This window comes from Equus przewalskii, chromosome 16 (assembly GCF_037783145.1).
Source record: "Equus przewalskii isolate Varuska chromosome 16, EquPr2, whole genome shotgun sequence".
Lineage (NCBI taxonomy): Eukaryota > Metazoa > Chordata > Mammalia > Perissodactyla > Equidae > Equus > Equus przewalskii.
In genome coordinates, this window is record NC_091846.1 from 12304364 (window position 1) to 12331798 (window position 27435).

General features: G+C 40.1%; 1 protein-coding gene across 9 annotated transcripts in view; it reads right to left on the bottom strand.

Moving 5' to 3' along the window:
- STARD13 (StAR related lipid transfer domain containing 13) overlaps positions 1 to 27435 on the bottom strand; it is a 487031-nt gene that overhangs the window by 215110 nt on the left and 244486 nt on the right. The window lies entirely within an intron of this gene.

Here is a 27435-nt window from a genome sequence, read left to right on the forward strand (position 1 = left end):
TAGAGAGCGTCCACTCCCGTTGTCCACAAGTCCTGTTTCAAAGCTGAAACTTAGGTAGGATTCCCACCTTCACCTCGAGCAGAGCAGATGACAATACTGCCTACTTGAGAGAAAAGAAATCAGGCAACTCCCCACACCTCCTGTCTTCTTACTTACTCCCTCCCCTCCCATCCCAGTGGAAGAAGTGTCTCCCTTCCCAAGACCTCATCCTTGACCTGTGCTCTGCTTACCATCCCTCCTTGTCCCTACAGGGGCTTTGCTACGTCAGTTTTTTCCTGTATCTCCCATATCCTCAACTGCTCTCTCTTTCTGTAGGCTCAATCCTCAAGTCTCAGCCTTCTCCAAACTAGAAAAAACGCAGAACCAGCACCACCATAACCTAGGCCACAGCCTGTACCCTGTATCTCTTGGAAAGAAGGCTTCCTTCATCAACACTGCCATCTGGGCTCCCTCACTACCCACGGAAACCTGTCTTGCCAGGGTCACCAATAACTGTTTGACTGCTAAATCTAGAACGTTTCTAATTGTTGTTGTCCTTTGTGGGGTTATGTGGACCATGGGACACTGCTGATATTCCCTTCCTTGTGACACTGCCTTGTCTTGTGGCTGTCAGGCTACACGCTCCCCTGGGTCTCCTCCTCCCCCCACCATGCCCCACACGGTGTCTGTCCTCAGAGCTCCTCTGCTACCCCCTCAGATGTTGGCATGCCCTGGCTTTCCATTCTCAGACCCCCCTTTTTCCTCATGCTTCGGCATCCCTGGACCATCATGTTCCTTCCGATGGAATGGTTCAACCCTCAGCTCTCAAGGTCCAAATTGGTACAGACAGAAAGTACTTGTGTTTAAGAGTGTGGCTGGAGGCAGAGTCGAATTTGACTCCGGCCATGTTTCTGCCCCTCAACACTACCTACCTTCAGGATTATATGGCGGATTAAATGAGATAATCCCCTTGGCACAAACAGAGGATTCCATCAATGCTACTACCATCAATAATACTGTTATCATTATCATAGCACTGTTCTAGCCCAACTCTTTCCTGAACTCTCCCAGGGGCCTGTCCTGACACCCAATCTAAATAACCCCATTACTCCCTCTCATGACATCCAGTTTAATTTTCTTTACGGCACTTGTCACTTCTGGACATTTTCTTGTTTGCCTGTGGTCCGTCTCTTTGGTCAACCTTGAGCAGCATTACAAGAGCAGAGGCCTCGTCTGTCTGATTCACTGGCGCGTCCTCGGCAGCTGGAACAGGCCCCGACAGTCCTGCTCAATACCAGCTTGTAGAATAAATGAGTGATTTTGCTCCAGTGCCGTATATCTTTTACCTTATTCGTGGATATTTCTAAAGTTTTCCCTCTAAACCTGCTCTTCCATCTCTATTTCCTGTGTTCGCCAAGTGATCGTACCAGCCATCTGGTGTCCAAGAGAGATCTAGAAGACATTCTAAACTCCAAAATTCTTAATATTGCTTCGGTCTTTCTCTCTCTATCCTTGTAGTAACTGATTCGGTTCAGGTTTTCTTTCCTTCCCTGAATTTCAGCATAATGAGATGCACAGTAGAAAGCTATTGCTCTCCCTTAACTCCATGTCTTTATATATTCCCTCTACTTGAATGCCCTTCCTCTGACTTTTTGCCTTCACTCATCCTTCAAGACTCAACGCAAATGTCACCTCTGCCTGGAAGCCTTCCACAAATTCCAGTGGCTGGATTGTTCCTCCTCTCCAATGTTCCTGAGTGCCTTGGGCCATCTCCAAAGGAGCACTTATCATAGAGCATTGTGGGTACCCGTCTGTTTCCCTCTCAGCCTCCCCACCAGGCCTGAGTTCCTCTAGCTGAGGCTGGTACTTTTATTTCTGAATCCTTCGGGCCTTTTTCAGTGAACAGCACACAAAAGATCAGTTACTGACCGAATGATTATTCCACTACGTTTTTGGATGGCTGGTTATTACTAGAGTTTGCTCCTTAGTTTAAATGTAAATTTTAATTATGCTTTTGGCATCATTAATTATCACTCTCTCTTCTTATATAAAGTTTATTAACTTTAAATATAGAAGTAATACATATTGATGATTACAGTTTTTTAAACACAGAAAATTATAAATAGAAACATTAAAATCACCTGTAATATTACCAGGAAGAAAGAGCTGATAACATTTGAAAATTTTCCTTTTCAGTTTTCTTCTTTGCATATTTAAAAACATTGGATTAACTTTTATCCCAAATTTTGAAGTTTTTTTTCACTTAGCATTAGATTGGGAGCATTTTCCAAATTCATTGTTACCTTTTAAAACATAGTTTTTAATGAATATATAAAATTCTGTTGGATAGATAGACACATCATAATTTATTTTGAAAGTTTCATAATTTTGAACATTTCATTCCAAATTCCTGAAGTTACAAAGAATACTGTAATGAACAACTTGGGCAAACGGAAAGAAACAGATTTTTCTTTTTCTCCTTCTCTTAACACTGTGTAATTAAGACCCATCATCATTGTGCCCACAACCACAAGCAACAAGCAGGACTTGTCACCCACCTACACATGAATGCCGATGACTCTGCAATTCTATTGACTTCTTACCCCTTCTCCTCCCTGTCCCATGTCCACTCACTCTGTGCCATCACCCCTTACACATAAGAATGGAGACGTGCACTCTACCATCCACCTGCTGAGTATTTTGTTGTCAGAAGCCTTTGCCTAAGAAAAGAATCCAGTTTTAACTGTACTAGCCAGCAACCCTTGCCCAGGAGCCTATGGTTAGGGTCTATTGTGTCGTGTTGTTTTTCAGCTTTACTGTAGGAAATTGCCTTCCTTGCCAAGACCAAGTTCCCTTCACTGTATGATGGAAGGTGAAGAGCTCACTAGGACTCTTTCCTGGCATGTTCCTTCCTCCAGAGAGACGGGGTGTAGTAGCAACCACACCTCAGTACTCCCTTCAGGCTACAAGGTCTTGCTGGAGATTCTGAAGTGAAATCTATTATCATTTATTTCTTCATTAAAAGGTTGCCGAAAGTTCTGGGGAAGCTAGCTTTCATGCTGGGTCCTTAGCTCACAGTCGCACTCTGTGCCTGTCCCCTTGGGCATGTCTCAGTGCCCCAATGCCATGCTCTAAATCTGCCACTCTTCTAATGCTGACCGTTTGGATTGCTTTTTGGGTTTTATTCTATTAATTAAAATATTGTCGGGCTCCATGCTTCATTGCAAGCAAAATTTAGTGTATCTTTGGCTACATTTAGTATTTTCCTGATGTAGACTGGTAAATGCCTGGAATCTTCAGGCTTAGTGTCATACAATATCTCACTGACTTTATAAATATGGTAATTCCTTTCTATATTTTTAATGTTAGCTTTTGAGGACTCTTATTACCACATGGGAGACTCTGGGTCAGTGTGTCACAAATCTCTGATCGCACGCATAGGCTACTGGATTGAAGGGGTTTCTATCGATTAGAATCATCTTGACATCCACATGTGGAGATCCTGTGGCATCCTTCAGCCTGTCTGATTCATAAAGGTTGAGTAAATTTAACCCATCACGCAACGTTGCTTGGTTACATTGATGTGGGCAGACTGACCAGTTAAGATTCATCTGTTTTGTTATGACTGCCTGTATGTAGGGAGTAGTTTAAGGCCTCGTGTGTTGGGGGGATGTTCAAACATACACTGTGAAGCACTCTTCTGGTGCTACTGAGCTCTGTAAGGTCAGTGAACACATTGTCTGAAGAGCAATGAAAGGCAGCTCCCCAGCTCCCTTAGATGGTAGGATGAAGTGGTTGAAGCAGGTGAAGGTGGCAGACAACTGGGGTCACACCCTGGCTCCACACCTATAGGCTGTGTGATCTTGACAAGTTACCCTTCTTTTCTGTTGCTCAGCCTCAGCATCTATACAATGGGGATAATAATCGTGCTTCCATCATAGGGTTTTTGGCAAGGATCAAATGCAATAGTACATGTAATATACTTAGAATGGTGCCTGGCATATAAAGAGCATTCACTAAATGTTAGCTATCATTATTAATATTATTTGGCCTAAACCAATTCCGCAATTCCCAAGAGATTCCAGTCCAAGTAAATTCTGGATAGCATCATGCTAAGTAACAAGAAGACACCGAAGAGCAGTCGAAAATAGCAATGAATTTGGTAGGTATAAGAATAGAATTCAAGTCTCAGCTCTGAGCATGATAAGCAGCAGATCTGAGGGAATTTTACACATTCAAAGAGCTATCCAAATGAAAGGTGCTGTAGATAAGATGAAAGATCGGGGAGAATCTGCATTTGGAACTGGTACATTTCCTACTTGTGTTTAAAAACGGATTTATTCAACAAGGGTCTCTATCCTCGAGGGACACAGGTTTCTTCTGGTGGCCCTAACTGTGTTCCAACTGCTGACATGATTTAAGGCCAGTTAAGTGTGTTTCTTGGTGTGGACAGTTGGGAGAGGCTGAGACCCCGGTCCCTTTCCATGAGGTACCCCCACCCCAATTATATTTATTTCACAGATAAGTACTGAGCAAACCTTTGGCGTCTGTAAACACAGCATGCCTTCCACATTCTAGAGGAAAACCTTTCGGAGATCTCTCAGCAGGAACTCCCAACTTGTTACTTAATCTGAGTAGATATGGCATTTTCTTTAGGAATTTTTGCATTAATAAGCCTTTGCTCCAGTTTAGCACAATCCAGGATAAAGCATTTTGTATGCATTATTTAATATAACAAACACGTGAAGCAGGCATTAGCTCTTAAAAAAAAAAAAAACAGACAAAGAAACAGGCTCAGAAAAGTTACACAACTTGATCAAGATGGTCAGCTAATAAGGAAGACTCGAATGCTCATCTCCATCTGTAACTCCACTTCACTTGACTCCCCCAGAGCTCCCTTGCCATTTCCGGAGGCTGCAGTGTGATCCATGTAGGCAGCAGAGAGGCCTTGTCCCTGTGGGCTGACAGTCTAGAACTTTGCAGGTTATCAGACAATACATTATGATCATTTTAAAAGTCAGCTCTGTCAGTAGTGAGATTAGACCTATTTCATTTTTTAAAGTCACCTAGAGTTAACTTATATTCAAATCTATCATTAAGCTGCTGGAAAAAGTCTGATTATCTAAAATAATTTATGAGGACAAAGACTGAATCCCGTCAACACTTCAGTGACATTTCCTTGTTATCAGTAACAAAACTCTAAGAGTGTAAACAATATTATAAAGTGTATTTCAATTTATGACATTTTAAAAAGTGCAAACCTCAAGGTGTATCTCTTTAACAGAAATAGTTCAAAAGTAGTTGATTTTTCAAAATTTTAAGTGTTTTCCCGTTAGGGCCTTATGATAACATGGTGAAACAGAATTAGTCTGTTGAAGAGTTTCTGAGGCAGTGGAAATCACTTTTATCATTTGACATGTATTTTTCTTCTGTCTCCTCCTTCAGTTGAACATTTTTCTTTCTATATGAGAAAATACTGCAATTTCTATATCACTTCACTTGTGCCCCATTGGCCATTCATTACTAATAATGTATTTCTGCTATAATTTATTTTTTAATCAAATATTTTGCAGGTATCATTTAAAATAAAAACTCCTGATGTTAATTAGGAAAAATTACAAATCCAAATGCACCTGTGGAGTCCCGGGAGATCTTTTTGGGTTTAAATGATTTTATTGCTGTCTCTTTTTCTATTTGTATGAGTGGGGCCTCTGTTTTATTTATTTTTGCATTCCTTGTGCCTGGAACTGTGCTTGGCACATGGTGATCTCCAAAAGAAAGGTTGTTGAATTTGATTTTCTTAGCTTTTAGGTCCCAGCATAACTGTCACCTCTCACAAGATCTTTCTGACCACCATCTAAGCAGCCCCTCTTACTCTCCATTCCATCATCAAACTTCACCAAATCTGACCATGACACATGCCCACATGACTGCCCGACTTGCCCCTTCACTAGATGGTAAATTCCAGGAGAGCAGAGAATTGTCTTTCTTTCTGGATTCTGATTCCCAGTACCCAAGTGGCGTCTGGTACAAAGTAGGCACTCAATGAACGCATGTGATGAATGAATAAATAATACATCATTCATCAAGGAAGCTCATGCCATCACTGGAAATTCCAAATACCACATGATGCTGTCCTGTATCTTCTGGAGATCTTAGTTCCTTCAGCTCAGAACTGCAGGGACCTTTGTCTCCAACTGCAGTTCACCCACCCACTCCATAGACACACCCTGGGCTAAGTCACTGCCTACACTGCTGTGCTTCCGAAACCTGGAATCCCCGCTTCTAGAATGATCTCATATCCTTCCAGCGTTCTTCATCTTGTCTCGTGATCTTTGCTTTGCTTCTCCTTGACTTAACGAGTCCCTTTCCTTGGCTTCACACCCTTCTAAGCCTTGGATTAAGCTCCATGAGCCAGCGCTCAACCACTTTCTCATTACACACACCCACAGTTATCTTACTTTCCAATTATTCCACACCTGTCTGCCAAAACCTCTATATCCATCCTTAGATCCAGGCCACCACAGACTGTCAGTGAAATCCCAGAACTGCACAGACTGGTAACACGGTGCTGATGGAGTGAGAGCTGCCAGTAAATTTTCACTGTGTCTCTAGCTGGGTCTTGCTCCTGTTCTCCACAGTGGCTATCTCAAAACTTCACCACTCTCCTCAAGGCCCATGCACTTTACAAAAAAAAAAAACCTTTTTATTGTGGTAAAATATACATAATATAATATTTATCATTTTAACTATTCATAAGTATACAATTCATTGGCATTAAATAATTCACAATGTTGTATAAATATCATCACTGTCTATATCTATCACTTTTCTTCATTCCCAGTAAAAACATTGTACCCATAAACAATAACTCTCCTTTCCCTCCTGCCAAAGCCCCTGGCAGCCTCTATTTTACTTTCTGTCTCTGTGAATTTGCCTATCTAGCCACCTCAGATAAGCCATGCACACTTTCTTGCCTTTACTCTTACATAAATACTTGCACGATGCTTCACAGACAAAGAGAAACTGGAAGCTCCTTGAACGCACACACTCTCTTTGGCCTCAGTGCCTTTGCATGTCTTCCTTCTGCCTTGGACACACTGGTTCTTCCTCTATATGGATACACCTAAGCTCCATAGAGTAATAGTTTCATGCCCCTATTCAATTGTGATCCCCTGGAGGGTAGAAAGTGAGCTTTTAATTTCTGTGTCCCCAGTACAGAATACAGTGCCCAATACATGGTACATGCTCAACATATATTTACCAAATAAATAAGAATTGAAAATTGGGGCTATAGCATGGGATAGCGAAGCTGGGTATGCCTACATGTTAAAAACTCAAATGTTGAAATATTTACCACCAATTCATTAAAGATAGATACTGGTAAATATGCATACAATCACATAGATACTAAGTCAAAATTGATAAAATAATCAAGAATGACAAGAAATTTAGTAGTAGTAATAAACTCTGGGTGAATTATTAACTATTTTAGAATATTTAATCAAACTGATTAATTTAAAACATCATTTAGTTTTTTTATCCCCTAGATCTGCATTTTACACTTGAAAAAACTAATCTTGTCATAAATTAACTGCTTCCCTCCAAAAACCAGGGTTGGAGTCTAAGGTTTTCTGTGTTAAAATATAAATGCAGAGTCATCAGTATCTTAAACACACAATAGAAATGGGCTATCTTTAATATGTGAGAGTGTATTGTGAATTTGACATATAAGCTAAAACGACACTGAATGGCAATACAATATTGTAAAACAAACATTTAATAATGCCCCATCTGGGGGAAAAATACCACTTTCTTGTGGGTCAAATGTGTGTGGTTTTAAAGAGAATAAAATAATGGTCAAGAAAAAGAAAGAGGAGAAAAAACTATAGGATGTGGATAAGAGCAGAACAGATGTTAAAAGAAACCGGAAGGAACAGAGAGGGACTCCAACAGTGCCATGTCCACACCCGATCGGAACTGGAGAACCCCGGGCCACTGAAGTGGAACGTGCAAACTTAACCACTGAGCCACCGGGCCAGGCCCCTGGCTTTATTTTATTTTACTTTTGCTACCTCCATGTTTTTAAATAACATCTTCATTAAGATATTATTGGCATACCATAAAATTCACCTCTTGATTGTTTTATTTTAATCAAGTGTTTTCTTAGTACTATTTGTTGGCGACTTCTGCCATAGGGCTATATGGCTTTTCTCCCTATGTCCAGTATCATCGATACAGAATAGCTTAAACTTGCTCAGGAAGCAAATGTGCACATAATTTATATGCATATATCACTTCACTACAATTGTTAAAAATGCTTGCAAATAATATTTCCTAAGATAGATAGCTGTAGAGAGACAGGTAGAGGACTCTGCCATAATCATTGGAGGGATGTAGTAAATATTTCTGAGGCCGATAGCAAGAATGTTTGTGCTCAGATTGACGGGATTCCCCTGTAATTAATCTGGACACCGTGAATTCTTACAGTAGGGTTATCTCTAAAACTTGTATTTCATTCTTCCAAAACAAGATTTCTTAGAAATAATTATTTTAACATTTGTGTTCCTAACCTCGGCTCTTTTATTATTTCTGGTAAGGCCATAAAAACCTGACCAGGCACCTGCTTTTGATTTTAGATTTCTATTTTCTCCTTTAAACTTCCTAAGCACCTGCCTAACCAACTCACCAAGCTTCGCTTCTTTCACCACCGGCCGTTCCTGTCACATGAGGCTGTTAGGTTTCTTCTTTAGTTCACTTAGCTTTTTAAACACCTGCAGTTAAATAACAAGGATAGTATTGTCTGGCTGATTTATTTAGCAATGAGTTGATTTGCCTGTCAAGATAACTTCACTGTACGTATTATTGCAACTCTGGATTAATGCCTTATAAAACAGCACATTTGCAGCTCTATGCCTTTCATAAGCATTAAACACTGATTTCATCTGATAGCCGCATATTATATCAACATTTAGTGAAAGAAGCTTCTTGCTGGGGGTTCAAAGATGAACTATTATGAAAATGAACCTTTCGGATGCAAGCTAAAGTTTATTTTTTTATGAAGGATTTTTAGAGGTTATGACGGGAGTTATCCATGTCCTGTAAAAGAATACTGTATGAGTATCTAGTAGTCCAAGTTTGCTTTAAAAAGACATTAAAATAAGTATATGGCTAAATTATTCATGACAACATTAGCAGATGAACACTCACCACCCTTGTGTCACTATGTAGATAAGTTATCAGAAACAGGCGAAATGCAGAATTGTCATCAGGTCAGAGCTGTGCTGTATCACAGTCCAAATGACTTAATTTTTTACCCTTTTTCTTTTACAAAATGTATGTTACACATAAAAAAGAATGTTTCCAGCTGTATCGAGATCTTCTTTTAATTTATTTCTAATAAAGCGTATATATGAGTAACAACTTGAAGCTGAGTTTTGAAACCTGAAGACAGTTGTCTGCCTTAAACAATGAATCAATGCCATACGCAAGCTGGCTTCAATTAAATTCAGTCTAAGATAGCTGTGTTCTGGTTAACTGCAACAGAGGAAAAGAGATTACAACTATCATTTCCCAAAGGTCAGTAGCTCCTAAGAAAAAGGGAAGGACAAAAATTAACTAGTAAAAACAACAACAAAAAAAACCTTGCTTCAATATTAAAAAAGATTTTTTAGGATTTGATTTCCATTTGCTTAAATCCTGAGTGTTGTGTTGTTAAATGTATTTCAACCTGTTCTATTTGTGCTTTCATCTTGGTGGGGAACATATCCCAAGTTAAAATGGCGGCTAGCCACGTATCTAATATGCCTTAACCTTATTGTATAACGGAAGCCAATTAGAGGTGATTTGGGGGAAAACTCAGTTGTAACCACAGTAGTTTTCCCCTGTCTATTTCAAATATTTTACTGAAATGAGCTAATTATTTCAAATTGGACTACATTTAACAAGGTTTGCTGTTTTATGTGAATTTAAGAATTTAGCAATCTCTCACCCAGTGAGTAATCCCTAACTAACACATATCAATTCAGATCAGTCACTTTCAGATACATGACCATTTGGAAAAGTGCCCAAAGGGCCCAGTAGCTTGAAGAACTCTCCTCCCCTTTCTGATAACAGGGTTTATGATTTCCTTCCCCTTCCTCCTTCTCTCACTGCTGTTTGGTGCTGCTTATGTCCCCAATCTCCCCTACTTCAAACACTTCTTATCTTAGGGGAATAAATCCTGTGAGTAATACCTGTCCCCACTGCCTCAAGACACCCCTCCACCAACTCTTCTCAATATGTGCTGAGCCAAGTAATGTCTAACCAGCCTCCTCCCCCATGCTGGCCTAGCTCTCATAATATCCAAAAGTTCTTTCAGTGAAATGGCATTTCTACAAAATGTAGATAAATCTTATGCCAGCCCTCTTGGTCTCAAACATCATAATTAGCATTCATTCACTCACACCGGGCTAGATAAATAGTGGAATGGTGTTGTGTGCAACTCTGTCTTCCCTGTGGGCTTCTGAAAATAAAGAGAAATGATGAAGATTTAGGAGGGAATAATTTTATCCCTATTTCCTCCTGATTAGCAGACATTTGGTCCTGTCTAAAACATCCATGAGCATAATTGGTCCATGCCAAATGGTTTTGGACCAAATATCAAGGACCTTTCGGCATAGACCAAATATCTCATAGAGATCTTGGACAGGACCAAATACAACCAAATATCAAGGGCCTTTTGCCATGGACCAAATGTCTTATGGACATTTTGGCCAGGACCAAATGTCCTGCAAAGTTCCTGCTTACTATTATTAGCAGGAAAACAACAACAACGACAAAAATCTTTGAAAATCTCAAGTTTAGCAAATATTTATGGGACCTTTACTATGTCCTGGGCTCTGTGCTTGGTGCTGGAGAGAGCAATATAAGTACAAAAGACCCTGTGCCATGAAGGGTCTTAAGAGTGTGGACCAGGAAAGCTTTGAGAATGAGAATGAGTTTATGTCCTGAACAGAAATAAGGAGGGACTGTGGACATGAAGGCAGGCCTACCAACCCCAAGGCCAGGAGAGATGTTAGAGGAGCCAGCCCAACATTTAGTGTGTCTTCCAGGGCCTTAGATAGGCAAGACTTTGCAGCCTCCAACTAGAGGGCTTTCTGGAAGGCCCTCCCAATATTGCCTAGAGAATTAGAGATTAGAGATTCCATCACAGTTCGCCCCTTCCCATCATCACACTCACTCACATCCCCTCTTGGAGTCTCTGACCAAGACCACGCGAGCCACCAGGCGCTGGGAGACAGGTGCCCTGGAGGCTTGGGAAGTGAGTAAGCCTGTCAGATTGAGCAAATAAAAATGCAGGATGCCCAGTTAAGTTTTAATTTCAGATAAACAACAAATAATATTTTTACTAGAAGTATGTCACATTCAGTGTTTGTATTTGTATTGTTCTGTATTTTATCTGGCAACCCTAGAAGTGGGATAAAGTCTTTCTTTCTGTTTGGCCTCATCAGGCATCCCAGACATCAATTCAGACTTTCTCCCACTTACGATTCTCAGCAGCTCGAAGCATTGACGATACATTTAGCAGGTGCTCTGTTGTTTTTTCTTGTGTCAACACAGATGAAACTCTAGCTACTTCTTGATCTTCACGACCAAATTAAATTTGGCCTTTCGCAGTGAAAATGCCTATTTCTCTTACTGAGATTTTCTTCCTTCAAATACCTTGAAAAATCACTGTCTTTATTCCATTTAAGTGCACTTGATGTTAGTTACCAAAAAAATACAATGCTCACTCCAAAAAAGCTGGCCTGTAGGTCAAGAAATGTTTCTAATGGAGATTTATTTATCTGTCCTGAGCAAAGTTAATGGTCTGGAAACAGCTCTAGTACTCCAAGGCAAACTGAAATCAATTTGAGATCTTTTTACTGGAAACGTATTTGTCTTCTAATCAACTAGCCTTTGTTTTAGGCTTGTAAACAAAGAAGTATCTGAAAGCTCACTTTCTCTTTGTTTAAAGAACGTGTGTCTAATGTTCGTAAACATAGACATATATTACGCACATTTCAGGTAAAGTTTATTTTGAAGTCAGTTGGAAGAAAAATCTCCCTTGTTTTGGGAGCCACTTATCATTAACAAATAGAGAATCCTTGGGTTTTGTACATGGTTGTCTCTCGGTAAATATTTAAGTAATTCAAGAAGTATCAATAGATTCATAATCTTTAATAACTCCAGATACTTCTAATTTTATAATCAAAAGATAAATTATCATGGTAGCTCATATTACTAAAAATGGATATAACCCACAGGATAAAGTATGTAAGCATATTGTTCAAGGCCTTGATCCAAGATCACAGCCTTTATCTTTTCCAGTATAGCTTGACAATTGCTAGAACAAGTTATAGCTTCTCTGTGCCTCTACTTTCTCATCTGTAAAATGGGGATAACAATGTTCTCTACCTCGTAGAACTGTTGTGAAGATTAAATAAGGTCATATTTCTAAAGCATTTAGAACAGGGACTGGCACATATAACTGTCAACACTATGAGCCCTTTCATATTAATTAATTACAAATAGCTATACTTACAACATTTGACTCTCCTAGAAGAGGAAATTAATTTTGATAGTTATGGGCAACTTTTGCTGAATTTCCACCTTTCTGATTCTTAGCCGGGTTTGAGGAATAGGGAACAATGGTTAGCAAAGCACAATTAATTTCAGAAGAACAGCCAGAGATTAATATACAGCAAAAATCTGCTAATACTGCTTTAACTGAATATCAATTTCACCATAACTTTCTCATTCTTAGCTGGATTTGGGGAGTAGGGAACAATGGTTTTCACACTATAATTCATTTCAGAAGGGTAACAAGAAATTAATATATAGTGAAAACCTGCTAGTACCATTATTTTAATGTCCTAGGATTTATTTTGGTGTTTACTTATAATTTAATAGGTTTCCTGGGTTTTTTTGCAGCATTTGTATGCGGAACAAAATTAAACTTTTTGAATGTTGCTGTTCTGCAATTTGACATGTTTTCTTTAAGAATAATGATAATAATTTTTAAAAAATCATGATTTTCATCTAAACTCTGTCTCAAAGTTCAGGATTAATTCATGTCATCTTCAAATAAACTGGTATAAAATGTGCTAACAGATCTCATACACTGGCTCTTCCTCAATAGGAGAAAAGATTTCATTATCTCTAAGTTCTTTCCTTCTTCAATGTCAGTACTTCTGCCATCTGAGCAAAGACAAATTTTGTAAAGCTAAGTCTTGTGTATTTTCACCCTCCCCAGCATCTGAAAGCACACTGTAGAAAAGGTCAGCTCTTTTCTTTGTCTTTCCATATCTGCTTTGCTCAACCATCTGTTAAGCACTACCTCCTTGAGTCTGTGTGTATCGGTATCAGTCATTATGCATTTCAAACTGATGTCATTAAGGACTGCACACTATTTTTACCTTGTCAAATATATTTCGCTATTTTTGATATTCTTTCATTCTGAAAGTTAGGATAAGGAATATTCAGTATTTAATAAAAGAACAACCTGTTGATCTCATCATTACACATGCTTTGCTGTAATTAAAAAGGCAAAAATTGATTAATATAGTGCTTATCAAAAGGATTAACTGAAGGAAGACGATATGTGATAGTGAGGACATGGCCCCAGGATGCTTCCCGGTCCCCGGGTCTCATCCTGGTGCTGCCATTAGGGAGCTGTATCATGTTAGGCCAGGCCCTTACACTCACTGGCTCTCATTTGTTTTCTCATTTGTACAGTGAGAGAAGCAGAACAGATACCCTCTGAGGATTTCAGGTACATGTTTGATATCCAAGATATGAACTCCTTCTTTTCAATTTAACCCTTTTATATAATACTCTATTGCTTTTATTCCAGAACTGAAATTGGGAAAATGTAGTCACAAAATTTATTTCTGTTCAAATTCCAACTAAGGCTCAGACAAAGAGAGTTACAACAATAGATCTCGTTTCAGAAATACCTGCCACGTCTTAGACTTAAGAATCAGCCAACCAGGATCGGGAAGGCCCTCAGATTTCCTGTTCTAACTCTCTATTTCTGTTAATCTCTTTTAATGTAAACAATCAGATAAATCACTTCAAAATACAGATTAATGAACCAGTCAACAAGAGCTGTGGAAAAAATGTTAAAGCATTAAATGTAAGTAGTCTGGGGAAATATGGCACCTTTATATATCTGAAAAAGCACAAAAACTTTGTTCCAAATGGATTGTTCATCAGAAAGTTAGGGGTTGAATAATAGAGCAAATAGTTATAATGAAAGGCTAAGTATGATCCTGGTTAACTACCCACACATATCCTTTAAAGAAACCTACATATGTGCATGAATGGACCATTATTAGCTGTCATTTCTGTTAATCCCATAGAGATGCTGTCATTGAACTGTAGTTACTCAGTAGTAATGTTTTGCACCAGAAATACTGGGCACTTGACTCAGGCTTTTGAAGTTGTTTCATAATTCAGAACAAAAATGACCCCAGGAAGGCAATCTCTTATGCCTTCTAAATGATTTTTTCTTGTCTGACCTTTTATTGTAAAAAATCAACTAACCCTTTGTTGGGATGCTGAGCTCAAAGGAGTTTTATGTAATTTTTAAAATGTGAACCGACCAGAACAATCAGAATTTCTATTAAGCTTTTCTGCAGGGGGCACACGTCACAGCTGTACACAACCAATGTGACTCTACGGTTTAAAGACATTTGTGGTATAAAGTTCTTGAACTAAAAATAAATCACAGAGCAAAAACGCCAGAATGTGAGAAAGTAAAAGTGAATCAGAGTTGTTATTAGAGCTATTATTAGTGGCTTTCTTGGCTTATAAATTAGCCAGGCAACACAGCTCAGAAATAATAAAGAACCAACTACTTCTTTCTTTTGACCACGCTACAAATATTCACTAGCTTTTCTCACTCACTGCTGTCGTATCAACGATGCATCTGATTAGAGTAAGACCAACAGGAGTCGTGCCTCAGGGTACATTCTGAATTTTTATAAACATTCTTACTTCCCTGAAAATTCATTCTTTCAGAGTTACTTTCTATTTCCCATCTATCTTTGATCATGAAACAGCCCCTAGCCAAACACTGGAATGTAAACTTTTATCTGATTGTTCCACAAATAATTTCTCATCTCTTCTTGTCATATAATAGCAATTAACTTTCAAAGCCTCGCTGTGGAAGTGTCAAAATTCTAAACCTCAGGACAACGAGGGGGAGTTTTCAGTACATTTTGGAAGCTCTCTTTATATCGTTTACTAGAGCTCAAACCTGAAAATGTTCACGATTATATCTGAAGTTCCTCAATCTTATAGGATTTGTCCCAAATAATTTTAAAGCAAAGTTAATTTATATTTAGTTAGATTCTATCATAAATTTAAGTACAGTGATAAGTCATTAATTAAACATAATCTAAGAACTCAATTAAATTAAAAATATAAATATTGATCAGACACCATTTAAAAGCATTGTAGTAAAGATATAAAAACAGTTCCTGTATCAAAGGACACCATCAACAAAGTGAAAAGACAGCTTACAGAATGGGAAAAAAGTTGCAAATCATATACCTGATAAGGGGTTAATATCCAGAATACATAAAGAACCCCAAACAAAAAAACAAACAACCTGATTAAAAAATGGACAAAAAAGTTGAATAGACATTCCTCCAAAGAAGACATACAAATGGCCAATAAGCACATGAAAATGCTCAATGCCACCACAATGAGATTTCATCTCATTAGGATGGCTATTATCAAAAAACAAACACAAAAACAAAACAGAAAATGAGTAGTGTTGACAAGGGTGTGGAGAAATCACAATTCTTGTGGACTGCTGGTGGGAATATAAAATGGTGCAGCTGCTACGGAAAACAGTATGGTGAGTCCTCAAAAAATTAAGAATAGAATTGCCATATGATCCAGCAATTTCACTTCTGGGTGTACACTCCAAAGAATTGAAAGCAGGGACTTGAACAGATATTTGTACACTAATATCCATGGCAGCATTATTCACAATAGGCTAAAAGTTAGAAACAACTCAAGTGTCCATCAACAGATAAATGGATAAACACAATGTGGTATATTCATACAATGGAATATTACCCAACCTTAAAAAAGGAAGAAAATTCTGGCACACCCTACAACACAGATAGACTTTGAAGACATTATGCTAAGTGAAATAAGCCAAACACAAAAGGACAAATACTGTATGATTCCACTTATATGAGGTTACCTTGAGAAATCAAATTCAGAGACAGAAAGTAGAATGGTGGTTGCCAGGGCTGGGGGGAGAGGGAAATGAGAAGTTGATGTTTAATGGGTATGAGTTTCAGTTCGGGACAAGAAAAAATTTCTGGAGGTGCCAGCCCTGTGGTGTCATGGTTGAGTTCCCATGATCCATTTGGGCAGCCCAGGGTTCACAGTTTCCGATGCTGGGTGTGGACTTAGCACCGCTTGTCAAGCCACACTGTGGCAGCATCCCACACAAAATAGAGGAAGATGGACACAGATGTTAGCTCAGCGACAATCTTCCTCAAGCGAAAAAAGAAAGATTGGCAATGGATGTTGGCTCAGGGCCACTCTCTCCCCTTTCCCCCCAAAAACGTTCTGGAAACAGGTGGTGGTTGCACAACAATGTGAATGTACTTAAATGACAGAGAATCATACCCTTAAAAATGATTAAAATTATAAATTTTATGTTATAAATATTTTACCACAATAATAAAAAAAAAAGAAAACATTCCTGCCCATATTGGGCTTTCAATATAGTGGGGAAATGAGTGTGTATATAAAATTAGTACCTGAATAACTATAATACAAGGTAAGTGAAATAGTAATGAGATAGTAGAAATTAAATACTGTGATGTTCAGAGAATGCAATCATAGTAGTTGTTTCAGGAAAGGTTTTAGGGAGTAAATAGTGCTTGGGGTTTGCCTTTGGAAGATTAAAACAATTTTAATGAGTAGAGAAGGTGGGCGCGGGTATCCTACATAAACATAGCATGGGAGCAAAAATCTTGGGGTGTGACTTTAGAACTGTGATTTCTCTCTGTTAGGTTAAAGTGTGGAGCAGTGCTTCTCAAACTTTAATATGTGTACAGATCACTTGGTAATCTTGCTAAAATGTAGATTCTGATTCTACAGATCTAATGGTAGGGTCTAAAATTCTTCATTTCTAATAAGCCCCCAGGTGATGCTGGCGCTGCTTTGAGTGGCTCAGGTCTCGAGTGTATATGCCCACAAATGTAGATTAGTCTCAGGGTGAGGACTTTGAAATCTAGAAGTCTGTCCTTACTTCAGAATTAACAGAGAACCACTGGATCTTCTGGGTAGGAAAATCATATTTTTGGAGCTGCTCCTTAGGAAGATTAATCTGGCAGCCATGTATAGTGGGAATAGAATGGGCAAAACAGACACTGGGGAGCCTGGTTAAGGGTCAACGAGACTAGTCAAGTGGCTTTTAATAGTAACCAGGCTGGATGTGGTGAAGCCTGAAACAGGCAAATGAGAGAGAGGGTGCAAAGGGGAGAGTAAGCCAGGGGATAGCACAAAGGCAGAAGGCTACACCTTGGCAGCTGACATGCAGGGGGACATAGGAGGAGGAAAGGTAAAAAAAACGCCAATGAGGGGCCTGCCCTTGGGCATAGTGGTTAAGTTTTTGTGCTCCACTTTGGCAGCCTCGGTTCACAGGTTCAGATCCTGGGCACGGACCTACACCACTCATCAGCCATGCTGTGGTGGTGACTGACATACAAAATAGAGGGAGATTGGTGCAGATGTTAGCTTGGGGTGACTCTTCCTCAGCAAAAAAAACAAAAACAAAAAAAAAATAGAGTAAGCATACAATCAGGTTTTTCCCAGACATTCCAAATGTACGCTTATGATCCCAACATAATTATTAATAGTGCCCACTTCCACACTAAAAGTGTACCAGTTTGGGTAATAAATAATACAATCACCCAAGCTTTAAGCATAGGTGACTAACAGGATGTAAAGGAGAGTTAGGCTGGTTTGTAGTGGGTAGAGATAGGGTGATATTCATTCATTCATTCTTTCAATGTTCACCGCACGTCAGCTGTGCACCAGGTACTGTTCTCAGTGCTGAGGATATCTAAATTTAAGTAAAAATGACAACCAAAAGCCTTGTTCTCAAGGAGTTTATGATTTAGTGGAGACATACATTGCAGAAGGGGGATTGGAGGAGGAGATAGAAAGGGAGCAAGTTGAAGGTGCCAGCAAGACCTATGGCCACAGGCAATGTCAAGCACAGAATCAAGAGTGAGGGGTTAGAATTGAAAGGGAGGTGGCTGCAGGTTTTGATATTGACATGCACCTTTATGGAGGGATGGAGCTTCAAGTGGGCGAGATGCCTTCCTGAAAGAAGATCTAAAGAGAAGGAAGGGACCATGGGCAGTGCCTACACTTAGGAGACAGATGGAGGAGTTGACGAGCTTGTGGAGGAGCAGGCAGAGAGGTAAAAGAAGTAGCAAGGTACCGCTCTGTGATAGAAGCCAGGGAGGTGCGGCGCTCAAGGGCCCTCCAGGTAACCATATTAAATGATGCTGAGAGGTCAAGGCGATGGACGTGGGACAGGCGGCCGCTCTGGGGAATGGGTGGGTCAGCTTTGGCAAACAATGCACTATGCCCTGGCGGATTGGTCAGTAAGATGCTGCATGGTATTCTGCGTATGATAAAAGGGGACACTAACGTGTCCAACTTATTCTTAGATGATAATTTGCTGTCATAATTTATGTATTTCTCATTGTCATTTTTTATTGTTAATAAAGACAATCTTTTTGTAGTTGTTCCGGAAAGTTTGGAACAAAATAAAGAAAAGCTCTAAGCATCTCATTCTTGATCAGTAACTAGTGTATAATTTTTCTCACAAGGTTACTCGGAGAATACGTTATAAATGGCATCTGTGTCTAAATCTAAAAATCTACCGTAGCAAACAAGAGCCATGCTCTAGTAAAAACATTTAATTTTACTTTATGTCTTCCTTCTCATATGAGGGAACATTCGGGAAGAAAGAAGTAAGAGGTATACATGTGAACTTAAGGATACGGAGTGAAAAATCCTGGGCTTTCTATGAAAGGTAAAAATGAATTTATCTATCCGGAATTGTCAGTACTCAGACTGTCATTATGCCTATCCAGTAGTTTTGCATGATGACAGAACAAGGTTACCTCAGCCTCATGGGACTAAATGAAATCTTAACAGAATGTTTAAATGATTCCCACCTCTACCCAGTATGTTCCACTCCCTCCCCCAAACACACACACACACAACACACACTCAAGGCCACAGACACCACTTGCAGAGGGTGTGAATACATCCTATTTGTCATACTTTTTTAGGGAAGACTGTGCAATATCCTTGAGTAATCCACACCAAAGTTGGAAATGCTACACTCATAGCAGGAGGGTGTGCGATTCCCTTCCATGGTTGGGATATAGTTCTTTTTGTTTTTTTCCTTGTCCTGAACCCAGGGTCTGGAGCTGGGAGCAGTTTTTCACCCAGCAAAGGAAATAGGAATTGATTAAATGGGTAAATCAGTAGTAACGTATCTAAAAACCAAATGAACAAAGTCTTATTATTAAAACCATTTGCAGGAGCCAATACAATTCTCGTAGGAATGTTTGGTAACGTTTTAGTGGCTGAATGACTACTTTTACAGCTCTGGAACAAAGCCAGTCTTGGTTATTATTTGTTGAGTGAAGCCATGGAGTATAGCTTTATCTTAATGGGGGAAGCCAGTGTCCGGCTGTAGGTCCCTGGAGGGTCTCCGGACCTTCCTTGGCTCTCATACTTGTAATTCTTGGAGCATGTTAGTCAGTGGTGTCCGAAGGGAAGTGAAGTGACAGTTAAACTTGAAGTTGGGGAAGCAAGCATGCATGGGTTAGCATGGCGTTCCAAGCCCTCTGCACTCCAGCTCAGACTGCCAGGCCTGGTGCCCAGGACCAGCCTGAGCCTCCACTGCTGCCACCCGGTGAGCTCACCGCCCTGAACAGACCAATGCATTCCAACTTCTCCGTCTTTGCTGTTCCTCATGCCCTTCCTCCTTCTTCACACTTGCTTAAAGCTTACCTTCCAAGGCCCATCTGAAGTTGCACATTCTCCATTATACCTTTATCCCTAACTAAGGTTCTCAGGAATAATTCCACTCTGAAAAGCCATGTTTATTATTAGAAACATACATTTGACCCTCAGTGTGTGCTATGTCAATTGTCATTTATTTGCACCATCACTCAGCTGGACTGTTGCTAGATCTGGCTTTCTTTATAGAGTTCCTGCGAAAATCAAATAAAGATAATGTATATTTTAAACCACCTTGTAAAATAGTTCAAATTAAAAATATGCCTCATAGTTCTTTTTTTCTGACATTTGCAGCATTTTTCATAACAGCTATGTAACAATGTCTAAAAGGTGGGAAATCAGATAAGTTTACAATCAAATTTTGATTGGGCAGATTTTAATCATTATACAATACAGTTTATACTCTCATATTGCCTTAGGCAATTCTTTATTGATGCAACTCATCTCTGATTTGACATTTAATAGAATTTAGAAAGGGGAGAGGTTTTCTCTTTGTATATCACAACATTTTATTTTTTGTTTTCTCACTGGGAAGACATGAGAAAGATGCTATGTAATCATTAAAATAATAGTATAGATGTAGAAATAGATATAAATGTAGATTAGGGTTTAACAGCAGCCTTAGAAAGTAGCCAACATTAACATCCTCTTTTTACAGATGACAAGGTGAAGGACAAAATGGTTCTGTAACTTGCCCAAGGTCACATGACTGGTGAAGAGCTGGGATGGAAACCAGGCATTTTGACCCTCGAGTTCACACATTTTGTCATTTTGCAGTGACAATCGTTATGTCAGCAGGGGTTATGCAAGGAGTTGAGCAAGATTCAATTACATTTAATTTAAGCACCATTTGCTGGGCATTTACTAAGTGCCAGAATCTATGCTAAGTGCTAAGAATGAAAAATGAATACGCGAAGGTCCCTGTGCTCAAGGACAATGTTGTCATACGGCTCACAGACACACATAATTTCAGTACTTTATGATGATTGCAATAATAAATGCACGCAAGACAGACCAGTTGTGCTCCTCAGCAGACTGATGTTTTGTAGTTTGGCTTATTTGCTTTACTAAAAATATGGAGAATATCCTCATCACACATATGCATGTACACACAGATTTCAAGTCCATACAGTCAGCATGGATATTTCCTTTGCGTGCTGGATGCTCTTTTAGGTAAGACTGTGTCCACACCTGAGCACTGTCACTGCCCTGCCTCGAAGCAAGAAATTCAGCGGGAGTGGAGTGTGTGTGGGAGGGAGGCAGGAGGCAGCAAAGGGTCAGATAAACAGATAAATGAGAATGTAATAGTGTAAGTGCTACAACAGAAGAAAGAACAAAGTTCCCAGAGAAGATATTTGAACTAGATCTTGAAGAACGACTAGGCCCTTGACAAGCAAAAGTGGGGCCAGGGGCAGAGGGAGGTGAGGGTGGAGCCCAAGGGCTTTCCAAGCAGAGGGGAACGTGCAAGGTACAGGCTGGGGAAAGGGAGGTGTGTTCAGGGTAAGAGAGAAGTTCAGTGTGGCGACAGGGTAATGCACGTGGGCAGGGGTACAAAAGATGGAAGAAGGAGTTGGCCTGGGTCCAGATACTGACTGGTCTTATAGGCTCAGCTCAGAACTGTAGACATAATTACAAAGGCAATGAAGAGGTAACAAACTCTAGAACCAAAAATACTAATAACTTTTTTTCTAATTTTAGATCACCTGTATGAGTCTACAGGAATATTACACTCTGAGGAATGTCAAGGGAAAAAACATGTGTTCTCTGGGAAAATAAGTTTGGGAAATTCCCAATACTGTATTACCTTACTAGAGTTTTATAATTTACATCCATATAAAGATATTAAACTCTTTAACCAGTCGGGCAGTAAGGGAGCCTTAAATAGTTTGTTTAATCCAAGCTTTGGTTAAATTTAATCATTGAACTTTTTGATTTTCCCCCTTCCACAGAATACCTATTAAACAGCTCATGGTCTGCCTACGCTAATACTCAGAAAGGGTGTGACCCAGGAGTGGCTGTATACATATGGATCACATATCACTTCTTCAGGAAAGTATTCATGAGAGAACGCTCATAAAATTTTAGAAGTTATAATTCCTCCACTATATGATATTAAGAATCTCCTTTTAAATTTCTCTCAAACGTTTTCAGCATTATCTTTGTGGAATGTAAGAAACTTATTTCTCCATATGACTTTACATAATGATACATCCAAATCAAAATGCCATCCAATAATTTTTCACAGCTGACCCCCCCTGGGGCTTATCCTTTCAGTTTCCCCTAGAGACAGAACTGACATGTTATGGCCACAGAGGATGCCAATGGTCACATCGAACTCCATAAGCGTGCAGGTCTTCCCAGCCTCCAGTACAAACACAGAGACCAGAGACCAGGCTGCAGCGCAGAATCATAAATGTAGCATGTCACACCTTATGGGCACTAAGTCATGTGGAAGAGAATGCTCTTAGTGGAATTATCTGAAGTTCTGGGTTCTCTTGGGTAACTCCAGGGCATTTGCCCTGCATTTTAGTTTTTATTTCTTCTGAGTAAATTATGTCTCAAGTTAAACTAACCCGGTTACAAAAATTGTGCCCGTGCTCCCTGGTGTCACAGGGCTTTTCCAGAGCCATCTCCTGGCCCCTCACACAACTTCTCTTTTCACTCCCTGTCTCCCCACAGGTAACTCCTACTTGGGCCTCCGCTGAAATGTCACTTCTCCTACCATCCTCCCCAGACTGGGCAGGTCGCTGATGTCAACTCTTGGAATATCCTTTGTCTTTTCCTGCTTAGCACTGACAGCAGCTGTAATTTTAAGTTCCTCTACATCAATTTGTTTACTGTTGGTCATTTCAGTAGGCCATGAGCTCCATGGGGGGGGGCTGTGTTCTGTTCAGTATGCATTACAGCATCTAGCACACAATTAAGTAAATACGGATGTAAAGAACACTAAAGCTTTACAATTGAAGAGAGTGAAAATACTGACACTCTCCATAAATTGGCTACAACCTAAACCTCATTTCTAGAATTTAGGCTATTTTAGAATTGAAATTATAGAGAAATGCTAGTCCATTGATAACAGTTTATTGATATAATAGCTTTATTTCCCTAATGTTACTATTATAACTGGCGAACGACTTAAACTTACCTGCTTTCAATTTTATTCCATGATGTCTAACTTCTAGGTAGTACTTTCTCTATATGCGTAATATAATTCTTCACATTGGCATTTATATACTTCACATTATTTTTAGCCTCGTGCCTTCTGTTCACTATCACTTAACCATAATACACATGATTTGTTCTTTTAATCTGCTCCATAAATCACTCTCCTCTATCCTTCTATCAGTCCTGTGGATCTTTCCAACCTTCTTCCAATTTATCAATGCCTTTGTGGCACTGCAGTATTTAACTAAAGCCAGTGCTCTGAGCGTTTCGAATTCAATGTGTCTGGGCTCGGCTGGGCTGGTTGATGATATCTAGTTGGATCTTCCATTATAAGAATGATTAAAAAATCCAGGAAATCAGACTTTCAAAATACACTCAGATTCCTTCACGAGATGCTTAATATTTCTCCCACGGTTCCCTTTAGTTGTCCCACCAGGAACGCCACATGGGTAGCGCATGCTTCCTCCGAGATGGTGTTCCCGTAGAATACCGTTCATGAAGAGGAACTGGCCATGACTAGTGGAAATGGCATGCAGTTAGTGTTTCATTTGAAACACAAAACTGGTCACCCTCTTTCTAGTCATCCCCCTGTCCCACTCATCTGTACCTTTGTCTTTTGTGAGTTTGTTTTTCTAGCAGAAGATTTCTTCCAATGGGGGCTGGGGATGCAGTTTGGACAGCTAAAAGTATACAGCAGGCAGCTCGTTCAAGGGCACACCATTAGATGATTAATTTGGCCTAAAGGACAAAGACAACACAGAGGCTGGAATTCAAACTTTGACTGTGTGGTTCTATTGAATGTGTCACCTGCAAGATAAATTAGCCCTGGGAGAGCAACTTGGCTGGTGAGCCCAGCTCTAAAGCAAAGGTGATGAGGCCTTAAGAACAGTGTTCTCATGCAATGCTGTCCAATCACAGATCACGTTCGGATGAAAGGACTGGTGAGATTGCCTTCATGTAAAAATACCTTGAATTTGACAACAAATAATTACAACTAAGTGGCCCTTCCTTCAGCTTTAATCCTTGCTGTTTACCACTTTGTGATAACTGAAGGGAAATACTTCTCTTAGTTTTCTAAACCAACGGTTAAAGCACTGTCATGGAAGCTAAGCCAAGGATCAGGGACAGAATGCTAAATCAAATCACATAAAACCACTCAGCTGGCTTGTTAAACACTGACCAATCAATACTTTAACGCTCCTTAAGAGTATGCTGAGTCCACGGGCTGAGAAAGCAAATGCTTTTGAATCCAATGATTTAATATTACTAGGCTGCAAAGAACTTAAAAAATCTATCAGTAAGTAGCACAAGAGTAAATAAACCTGTAAGTACCGTATGATTTAACGTAAGAATGGATTTTAGAATATTCTAATTTGAAATTACAGAATAAGACCCTAAAATACAAAGTATTTGAACTGTCTTGATGGTTAGTCAATTACACTGTTGTCTACAAGGATGTAGTCCTGAAATTCTTTACTCTTTTCATCCCCTATGGCACCCGCATCCTGCCTTCTCCTTAATCCTTACTCCACCCATCTCTACCCCTAAAGAGTCTGCTGTGCTGAGGGGAGAGGAAGTTAGTTAAATGTTCCCAGGCCTCCATGAGAACGCCTAAGATGGTGAACTGTAGCAGAGGGCAGGTGACCTACACATGGAACGAAAATGATGGCAGAGAAGAGAGACTTGAACAAATATATATAACCCTCATCCCAAATCATATCTGACTTGATAATGGTCCCAGTTTCTCTGGGGCCTAAGTCTCCAATATGCCTGGAAATCATGGAGTTTTACTTTGAAAGAAAAGAATATAAAAATGGAAAAGGGATACAAGAGGAAAAGGAATGCATCCATGGAGTAGCAGATTAGGAAAGTTTTGGAGAAGAAAAAGAGGCCAAGTGCTTATTTGGGATAGCTGTCCTGAGCTGTGAACTCAAGAGTAAAAGTGCTCAGAGAATTTGGAGAGCAGAAGCTAGAGGAACTGGCACCTGTGAGGAAAAGAGTGTTCACCTGGAATAGTAAAACACCGTGACCGGAGGTTTGACCTGATGAAACGCAGAGATAAGGGTGAACTTGAAGGGGAACTGGAGATAATTTTAAAAGCCTAATTTACAGGAAATGTGTTTTGAGTCATATTGAGTAATAAGACTGAATTTGTAATTATTTCCTTGCTTGCATTTATTCATCCACTCATCAATTCATTATTTATTTATCTGCTATATTTATATTGGCTGAATTCAACTGTGTGCAATCAGAAAGTGGCTTCTCCTTTCTTTTTCAACATTTGGCCTTCAAACCCTCTCTGTTTAACCATTTCTTCCTCATTCTTTGGATAAAATCCGATGCCATGGTTCTTCAGATCACACAGCTGATTAAAAGTAATCTGGCCATCTTGAGTCATGAGAATGATCTCATTTTAGTAATTGACATAACCAGTCCGCTGTAATATAAAAAGCTCAGATTTTATCCAAGATAAAAGCTTTTCTGTTTCCCGGCCTTGCTCTTCAGCCTTCCCTTCACCCTCCCAACCCAGCTCTCATTAGATCGCCCTGGCTTCCTCAGGGGCTGCAGTGGGCGGAGAAGGGGCCTGAGGTCAGGAATAGAAAGGTCTTCCGTGCTTAGCTGGTCAGTTGCGATCCATATTGGTGGCCTCTGGATGGGGTAGCTTCCAATGCTGATTCTTTGCCCAAGAGGTCACATTGCTGGATTTCTTTCTCAGGCCTGGGCATCTGGTGGGCTATCGACTTCGTTGTGGTCAATTAGCCCTACAGGCAGTTCTCACTTCTTCTGTAAGGTCCATGTGCAACCCAGGACAAGGGACCTGTGCCATCAGTGGGAGAGCAGTTGCCTCCCATGTCTCCCTGTTTTTGTTCTACCATTGTGACAGGCAGTTCAAGGCACAGTCTTTTGCCTTTATCTTCCCCAGAAAGGAATTAGGCACCACTTTCTGGGCCCGCCAAAGTGCAGAAAATATAGGTCAAGTTCTCTAGTCACCTCAGGTCCTAGGGGGTCCTCCTATTTGACTTGAAATGAGAGGGAAGCACGGAATATGATCACTCTAGCAATAGCAGATGCACCTTCCTTACTCTTCAATTTCAACTCTTTTCAAATTTTGAGGTAGGTGATGGACTGCAAACAGGGTGGGATTTTTACTACCCTCTTTGCAAATCCTGCATAGACCTTCTAGCATCTTGATTTGGGGCTGGGGCAAGGAGTAGAGGGACTTGGCGCCTAATGTTTTGATCTTGACAGTAGGGAATCTCAACTGAAACTGACTAAAATGGTTCTGCTTTATCAAAGGGTCACAATTAACAGAAACATCTAGTCAGTGCCTGTTTTGTGCCAGGCTCTATTCTAGGTGCAGGACATTCAGAAAAGACATAGTCATCTATCTTGAGGAGCACATGAGTATGTCCTGGGCTACGAGGGTCATAAAGGGAAAGCACAGTGTGCAGAGTCTGAGGGGTTAGGGTTTCATGGTGCGTTTCTGTGAGGATGGAACTGCAACATAGAGTTTCTCATCCCGACCAAGATAGACGCCAAAATCAGGAGGTGAGCAGAACCAACAGGAATTGGAAGCCAGGGTCCAAAAAGCCTCAGAGGATATCTACTGGATTATAGAACAGTGAGAACTGGAAACAATATCAAGGTTGGGGTTCTGAGAACTAAAGAAAAATTGAGCAAAAATAGTTTAGAGTAAATGGGCATAGATCAAGAGCAATTGCCTAGAAGAGGCCATTGTTTGTGGCTTGCCCTAACTTGCCAGCAGAGGCATACTACCAGAGTGGGTTGGCAGAGTTCAGGGGCAGGTATAACCAGAGGGCTGAGTCTTGCAGGAGGAACTCTGTGTAGATTGGGAGGAGCTCTTCAGCCCATTGGGTTGTTGCTTGCAGCCTGTAGAAATGAGGCACAGGCTGAGTACCCCAATGGGGGAAGGTGCTTAGGAAGGTGCAGAGGCTCGAATCCCACTGGTGAGATTCCTGCTTCCCTCATGGGTTAGTTTGTTTAAGTTCCACCCCTTCTTCAGAGCTCAGCTAAGTCACATCTTCTCTAGAACCTCACTGTGGTGTCTGCTTCCTCTGAACTCTTATAGGAGTTTGGAAATGAGTGTCATGCTGCTCTGCATTCTCAATTCCCCTTTGTGAGTGCACCCTATCCTTTGGCTTGCTGAAGCATAAGGACCTGAAA